Genomic DNA, 9,209 nt, shown 5'->3' with positions numbered 1-9,209 from the left:
AGGATGTTTTACAGGAGATAAAATTCTTGGTTGGCATTCTTTTGGTTTCAGCACTTTAAATATGTTATCCCACTGCCTTCTGACCTCCATGGTATCTGATGAGGAGTCAGCATTTAATCTTAATTTTGATCTCTTGTTATGATGAGTCAATTTTCTCTTGATGCTTTCAAGATTCTGTTTTAGTCTTGAGTGTTCAATAGGTTGACTATGATGTATCTAGGTGTAGATCTTTTACATTTATTCTCCTTGGAGTTCATTGATCTTGGATGTGTAGATTAATTTTTGTCATCAAATTTGATATGTTCTTGGGCATTATTTGTTCATATATTCTTCTTGTCCCTTTCTCCCTTGTTTTCTTCCAGGGTTCCCATTATGCATATGTTGGTACATTTGATAGTATCACACAGGTCTATGAGGCTCTGTTCCTTTTTCTTTATTATTTTTCTTTATATTTCTCAGACTGGGTAATCACAATTGATCTCTCCTCAAGTTACTGATTCTCACTTCTACCAGGTCAAATCTGTTGAGCCCCTCTAGTGAATTTTTGATTACAGTTATTGTACTTTTCAAATCCAAAATTTCTACTTAGTTATTTTTTGTAACTTTTATCTCTTTATTTATATTATCTATTTGATGAAACATTGTTCTCATACTTTTAATTCCTTGGGTATAGCTTCCTTTAGTTCTTAGAAAATATTTATAATAGCTGATTTAATGTCTTTGGCTAGTAAGTTCAACATTTGGTCTTCTTCAGGGATAGGTTTTGTTGACTGCTTTTTTTCCTTTGTGGGCCATACTTCCCTGGTTGTGTTCATGTGTCTTTTTTTAACTGGACAATTCAGATATAATAATGTGGCAACCTAGAAATCAGGTTCTCCTCTCTCAGCAGGGCTTGTTGGTTTTTTGTTATTACTATTTGTTTGTTTAGTGACTTTTCTTGACTAATTCTGTAGTCTGTATTCTTTGCATGTGTGGCCACTGGAATCTCTGCTGTATTAACTTAGAGATGAGTTATTGATTGGACAGAGATTTTCTTGAATGCTTTGAACAAAAAGTCTACCACTCTTTGCTGAGGGGCTCTGTCTTGCACACACCTTCAATACATTGACCATCAGTTTACAATTCTCCTTAAGTCTTTAGTTCCTACTTGCACAGAGCCTTGATGTTAGTTAGAGGAGAGAGTTTAGGTCTTTCTCAGATCCTTCCTGGGCATGCCTACAGATTTATATATGTGTGTGGCCTTCTAGGAATATTTTGGGACTTTCCAAAGTCCACTATGGACATAACATACCCAGATTTTCCTTTTCAGTTTTTTGACCAGCCTCTTGTTTGCCTCAACTAGTATTGCTGTCTTACATCACTGCAGTGTTAAACCATTGCCACTGATTGTTTTTTTTTTCATTTTTTTTTGCGATACGCAGGCCTCTCACTGTTGTGGCCTCTCCCGTTGCAGAGCGCAGGCTCAGCGGCCGTGGCTCACAGGCCTAGCCGCTCCACGGCATGTGGGATCTTCCCAGACCAGGGCGCGAACCTGTGTCCCCTGCATCGGCAGGTGGACTCTCAACCACTGCGCCACCAGGGAAGCCCTTTTTTTTCTTTTTTTAAATAAATTTATTTATTTATTTTTGGCTGCGTTGGGTCTTTGTTTCTGTGCGTGGGCTTTCTCTAGTTGCGGCAAGCGGGGGCTACTCTTCATCGTGGTGCGCAGGCTTCTCACTGCAGTGGCTTCTCTTGTTGTGGAGCATGGGCTCTAGATGCTCGTGCTTCAGTAGTTGTGGCATGTGGGCTCAGCAGTTGTGGCTCGTGGGCTCTAGAGCACAGGCTCAGTAGCTGTGGCTCATGGGCTTAGTTGCTCCATGGCATGTGGGATCTTCCTGGACCAGGGCTCGAACCCATGTCCCCTGCATTAGCAGGCAGATTCTTAACCACTGCGCCACCAGGGAAGCCCTCACTGATTGTTATTTATTTATTTATTTATTTAACATTTTTATTGGAGTATAATTACTTTACAATGGTGTGTTAGTTTCTGCTTTATAACAAAGTGAATCAGCTATACATATACATATATCCCCACATCTCCTCCCTCTTGCGTCTCCCTCCCACCCTCCCTATCCCACCCCTCTAGGTGGTCACAAAGCACGGAGCTGATCTCCCTATGCTATGCGGCTGCTTCCCACTTGCTATCTATTTTACATTTAGTAGTATATATAAGTCCATGCCACTCCAAAAGTCTTAGGGATAGGGTTTTATTACTGATTGAGATCTGAGTCAGATCAAGCCCTGTGAATGGACCTTTTCCAGAGAGCTATCAGGTAAAATAGTGACAGTTTTCTGGAGTTGTTGCTTTTTGGAGAGCTCCAACCCACCTCTGTCCCTTCTAGTGGCTACTAGGGTGCTTTTTTTCACAGATATCATGGTTTTGAGGCTGCTGGGTTTTTTAAGGGTCACCACAAAGCTGGGCAAAAGAGAATGAGAATATAGCAAGTTAAAACTCTACAAAGCTCATTTACCTGGTTTCAGCCATTTTTCTTCAACAAGTACTCCTCAGATTGTTGCAAGCCTGTGGTTAATTTCCAGTTTTGAAAAAGGTGATTTGGACAATTTTTTCAGTGTTTTGTTTCTTTTCTGAAGTAGATTTTTGAAGGTGCTTACTCCACCACTCTGGAAGTGCTTTTCCTTTTCCTAACATTTGCATGCAAACTCAGGTGGAAGAAGGTACAAATGCATGTAAATACATCATCTTGAAATGGCTAAATTTATTTTTTAATAATTGAACCTCTATATTACTATTCCTCCTGAAATATACTGGCCTCAACACATCTCACACAGGCAAATTATTTTATAATCATGTCTCAAGGTTTGTGAACATAACCTTAAAATCTGGAGTTCTAGCTTAAAAGAGAACACATATCATGACTAATCTAGTGACTTTGAATTTTGGAGAGAATACAAACTGGTGGATGGCAATGCATCCATATGCCTTTTTTTTTTTTTTTTTTTTTTTCAGTACGCGGGCCTCTCACTGCTGTGGCCTCTCCCGTTGCGGAGCACAGGCTCCAGATGCGCAGGCTCGGCGGCCATGGCTCACGGGCCCAGCCGCTCCGCGGCATGTGGGATCCTCCTGAACCAGGGCACGAACCCGTGTCCCCCGCATCGGCAGGCGGACCCCCAACCACTGCGCCACCAGGGAAGCCCCATATGCCTTATTTTTAAAGGATACCAGGTAAAAGATACAAATATTTTTCTCTCTTGACAGTTCCCTTAAATATATACAGACATTGTCCTTAATGTTCATTTTTATAAGTGGACAAACTGAAGCATTAAATTTTATGGTTCAGACCAGAATAATTTATAACCTATGGTTAGCTAAGAACCATTCATCTTTGAGCCTTTGTTCATCTTACTTAGTTTAGGTGAATGAACCAAAAAGGATTTAATGGGTAGTAAAGTTGGACCCAGAGCTTTGCTACACCTTCATAGGAATGCAAAAGATGAGACCCACAGGCCTCTTTCTCTGCTGTCATTAAAAAATCTCCCAACACGTTGCTTTTCTTACTTCCCATACTCTGCAAAAGATTCTCTATAGGAAAAAGCTGTTTAACTCATGGAGGAAAACTCTACCTAGTATTTACAAATAAACCCTTGACTGAAAGCATAATGAAAACATCAATTTTCAGCTGGCAGACGAAATAAAAGTTCTATTTTAGACATTTTTTTCTTATTGTTTTTCAAGTGTGCAGCTGAAATTATGATGGTAGTTTCACATTTCTATAATCTATTTTTTTCTTTTTTTATATTGGGCCTGTTTAGGTCCCCAAACCCAGAACACCAATTTTATTTTCATTTGATTCTTCTTTTCTTTGAAAACTACAAATTAAGTCCCTTTATATTATTCCAAAAACAGGCTTCCTTTCTTTTCTCCATCCTGGTTTCTCAAATAATTGCTCCTTTGTGAAGAACCGAACAATAGCAAACCACTGGTAATCTGTTGTTGGTTTAAGTCCTATGTTTAACCAGCAAGTTGTTTAATCAGAAACATAATCTGACCCATTGGGTAACCAAATTTTGTTTAATATATCTGAGAATAATATATCTCCATTTCTAACTGAGACATTCTCATCTAGTTTTCCGTGGACAACAGAGACTTTTTAGTACAAAACAAGATATACCAAAATTATATCATTTGATAAAATTTGAAAGTGGAAAATTAAAAGTTTAACCAATATTTTGTTTTTATTTTTATCATTCCACAGAAGGTTTTTGTGTGGTCGCTTTTTCTACTTTTGTTTTCATTTTCTTTGAGACATTATTCTCAGATGTACATTTTGGGATATGATTATGATTATACAATATTGTGTTTCAGATTTGGATACTTTGTGGGTTGTTTCTAGAGCCACTGTCTTTTAGACTAATTTCAATATAGAAATAAAAATGCTGGAGGACTGAAACTGAGATATAGGAGGCCAGTTCAATGCAGCCGGTCCTCAGTAACCTTCACATCTTAACTTCTCTGAGTCTCCCTCTTATTCTACTAGTAAGTCACTTCAGATCTTGATCAGCTGGTTGGGTCACCTTTACAGCATTTTCTGTGAGATGGTTGCTCTATACTGGATTGGGAATCAAGATCCTTAGGTCCTCATCCTGCCTTGTTATTAACCAGGGTGACCTGGGATCAAGTTATTTATTCTTTCTGAACCTCAGGTTTCTTCATCTATAGAATGAAGCAGAGTGTGTGGCAGGGAAAGAGCTGGGTTCAGTGAGCTTTAAGTATATTATTCTATGACTCAAAAGAGAAATATTTCTAGTTATGCAATAAAAGCCTTAATTACCCAGTGCCTTTGACTTTTCCCAATTTCCTTGATGATCATCCTCTGTCTATATATATATATGTGTGTGTGTGTGTGTGTGTGTGTGTGTGTGTGTATTTCTGTCTTCTGTATTCTAGCTAGTTAACATTTATTGAGTGGGAACTATGAGGCAGATACTGTTGTAACTGCTTTATATTTATTAGCTCATTATTCCTCACAACAAGAATCCAAGCTATATATCATGGAAATGGGGCTCAGGGAGATTAAATAAGTTGTTCAAGATCACGCTGATAGCAAGTAGCTTAACTCAAGATTTAAACTCAAATAGCCAGGTACCAGAATCATGTTCTTAAATGCTGCGTTGTATCACTTTTGTGTAAGAATCCTATGCTACATCTTAATACAGCTTCAAACTACTATCTTTTTATTCTTTGCCTTTCACTATAAAATTGTAGAAAATATTATTCCTCATTCAATGTTCCTTCTTTCCTCCAAATACTCATTCCTCAACACCTGGCAAGCTGACTCTTCATTCCCATTTTGAAGAGTTGTAACACCGAATTCAGTATCTCTTTCTCCTCCACATTCTGTTATCTTCTCTAACAGTACCTGGTTTTTACTTTTGCTCTGCCTGTCAACCACAAATGCCTTCCTCTCTTCTCTACTTCAGATACACGCAGGCATATTTGGGACCTTGTCATCGTTTCTTTTTGCCACTAAAATGTGGTCTGCACTTTCTGGCCTTGATATCTCTGTTGGCTTGGTTCTATCTGCCTGGAATTCCAAGTTGTATTTGTTCTCCAAGACCTTGAAAACTGCTATTTTCTCCATGAAGTCTTTGTGATCCATCCAACAGGTTGTTCTCTCTTCTAAAATCATATAACATTTGATATAACCCTCACTAATGGCATTTATTTTCTACCATGCATTATAATTCTGCTGGCATGAATTGAATTCCTACTATGAGCTAGAGATACTGGGAATACAAAGATGAATAAGGCACAATATTAATTTTCAAGAGGTTTTGAGGATGGTAGAGGTGACAGTCATTTGAATATTCAACATGGAGATGTGGGAGGGGAGGGAGAAGGGACTATGCTAGGTAGGGGTACTGAAACTGAAGCTTCCCTGCAAATATGCCTCTGTGGGAGGGTTTCCTGGAGAGACTAATGGACCCCAGTTAATCATCATGTTCTGTGACTGTGTAGAGGACCCTTCTTTCTTTGGGAAAATTTCTGGCAGAGACACTCAAGGCTTATTGTAATCATTTAGGAAAGTAACTGTTATATTTTCCAGGTGGGAGCCCTTAACACTTGAGAGGGAATTAAGACACTGATGGACTTAGATCTGGGTAGGATTGAAGGAAATGGTATTTGGGAGCCTGGAGTGAGCAGAAAGACCATTAAAGGAATTGGTCAAGCTTGCATTTAAGAATGATAATTATATTATAAAGGTAATATATAATGGTATAATTATAATTGTACTAATGGCTAATACTAACTGCGGAATTCCAGCACCATTATAGATTCTTGAAGTCTTGCAGCACCAACTCATTTATACCTATTAACATTTCCACAGGATAGATACTATTAACATCCCCATTTTACAGGTAAGAAAACTGAGGCCCAGAAAATTTAGGTCATGGGTAGAATGGCTTCCTTTTAAGTTGCACAGAATCCTAGAATGAAAACTTGCCTTGCTCACTGAGAATTTTGGTAAAAGTCTTGCCCAAATTCTCATTGTTAATAAGTGGCAGAGAAGATAAAGGGAAATGAGTCAAGGGGAACAAAGTTTTTGTTGTGCAAGAGGTATAAGTTCTGGAGATCTAAGCTACAGTAATGAATATAGTTGATAATACTGTATTGTATACTTGAAACTTGCTAAAGGCTATATATCTCAAGTGTTCTTACTACACACACAGAAAATAACTGTGTGAGGTGATAGATATGTTAATTAGTTTGATTGTGGTGATGCTTTCACAGTGTATGGATATATGAAAATATCAAATTGTATACCTTAAATATGTACATTTTTTGTCAATTGTGCCTTAATAAAGGTAGGGAAAAATGGTGGAACATGGATTAAAACACTGTAATTCTCAGGGACCAGCTAAGTCACCTGATGGGAGCATGCTCAGGGACTTGGCTGAAGCCACACACAACTGCACCCTTGGTGAAAGGCCTGCCAACTGCAGACTTGACTGCAGATCCAGCAACAGCTATAAGACTTGGGCCCTGCTTGACTGCAATTCTGGAGGCAGTCCCATTAATCCAGGCACCCAGCAGGGAAAGGTCTTTCAAAACCAGTCTGTAAAGACTGGAGGAGGTGTCTGCTCTTATGCATAGACACCAATGCAAGACTACATGGATCATGAAGAATGAGGCAAACAAACATAACACCATCAAAGGAAACTAATAAAGCTCAGTAACCAACCCTAAAGAAATGAAGAGCCATGAACTGCTAACAAAGAATTCAAAAGAATCATTTTAAAATCGCTAATGAGCTACAGGAGAACACGGACAAGTGAACAAAATTAGGAAAACAATACACAGACAAAATAAGAAGTTTAGCAAAGAAATAGAAACTGTTAAAAAGACCAAAAAGAAATCCTGGAGCTGAATAATACAATGACTGAACCAAAAAATTCAATAGAGAACTTCATTAACAAACTTGATCATGCAGAGGAAAGAATCAGCAAACTCAAAGACAAGTAATTTTTTTTTTTACATCTTTATTGGAGTATAATTGCTTTACAATGGTGTGTTAGTTTCTGCTTTATAACAAAGTGAATCAGTTATACATATACATATGTTTCCATATCTCTTCCCTCTTGCATCTCCGTCCCTCCCACCCTCCTTATCCCACCCCTCTAGGTGGTCACAAAGCACTGAGCTGATCTCCCTGTGCTATGCGGCTGCTTCCCACTAGCTATCTATTTTACCTTTGGTAGTGTATATATGTCCATGCCACTCTCTCGCTTTGTCACAGCTTACCCTTCCCCCTCCCCATATCCTCAAGTCCATTCTCTAGTAGGTCTGTGTCTTTATTCCTGTCTTACCCCTAGGTTCTTCATGAGAAGACAAGTAATTTGAAATGATCCAATTAGAGGAATAAAAATAATAAAAAAAGAGGGAAGAATGCCTACATGACCTATGAGACAAAAGGAAAAGAACTAGTATATGCATTATGGGAGTCCCAGAAGGGGCAGAGAATAAGGAAGTGGCAGAAAGTGTATTTAAAGAAATAATATCAGAAAACTTTCCAAATCTGCAGAGGGAAATGAACATCCAGATTCATGATGCCCAAAGAACCCCAAATAGACTGGACTTCAAGAGATTTTCACTGAGACGTATTATAATCAAATTTCTAAAAGTCAAAGACAAAGAGAGAATTTTGAAAGCAGCAAGAGAAAAACAACTCATCACATAGAAAGTGGCCCCATAAGACTGACAGCAGATTTCTCAGCAGAAAGTTTGTTTGGTTTCTTGAAAAGATAAAGTTGACAATCCTTTAGCTAGACTAAGAAAAGACTCTAATAAGATAGTAAAAGAAAGAGGATACATTACAACTAATACCACAGAAATACAGAGACTACTAGGAACAATTGTATGCTAATGAATTGGATAACCTAGAAGAAACAGAAAATTTTAACAGACCAATAATGAGTAAAGTGATTGAATCAGTAATCAAAAACTTCCCAACAAAGAAAAACCCAGGACCAGGTGACGTCCCTGGTGAATTCTACCATACATTTAAAGGAGAATTAACACCAACCCTTCTCAAACTTCCAAAAAAATAGAAAAGGAGGGTTCACTTCTGAACTCATTTTATGAAGCCAGCATTACCCTCATACCAAAGCCAAACAAGGACACTACAGGAAGAGAAAATTACATGACAATATCCCTGAAGAACATAGACACAAAAATCCTCAATAAAATACTAGCAAACCAAGTTCAATAGTACATTAGCATGATCAAGTGGGATTTATCCCTGGGATGCAGGGCTGGTTCACCATCTGCAAATCAGTAAATGTGATACACCACATTAACAGAGTGAAATTTAAAATCATATGATCACCCCAAAGGCGCAGAAAAGCTTTTGCAAAATTCAACATCCTTTCATGATAAAACCTCTCAAAACCTTAGGTATAGAAGGTATGTATCTCAACATAATAAATGTCATTAAGACAAGCCTACAGCTAACATCGTATTCAACAGTGAAAAGCTGAAAGCTCTACCTCTAAAATCAGGAGCAAGATAAGAATGCTCATTCTTGCCACTTTTATTCAGTATAGTGCTGGAAGTCCTAGCCAGAGAAATTAGGCAAGAAAAAGAAATGAGGCATCCAAATTGGAAAGGAAGAAGTGAAATTATCTGTTTGCAGATGACATGATCCTATATA

Source organism: Tursiops truncatus, chromosome 1 (assembly GCF_011762595.2).
Source record: "Tursiops truncatus isolate mTurTru1 chromosome 1, mTurTru1.mat.Y, whole genome shotgun sequence".
In the NCBI taxonomy this organism is placed as follows: Eukaryota; Metazoa; Chordata; class Mammalia; order Artiodactyla; family Delphinidae; genus Tursiops; species Tursiops truncatus.
This window is presented reverse-complemented; position numbering follows the sequence as displayed.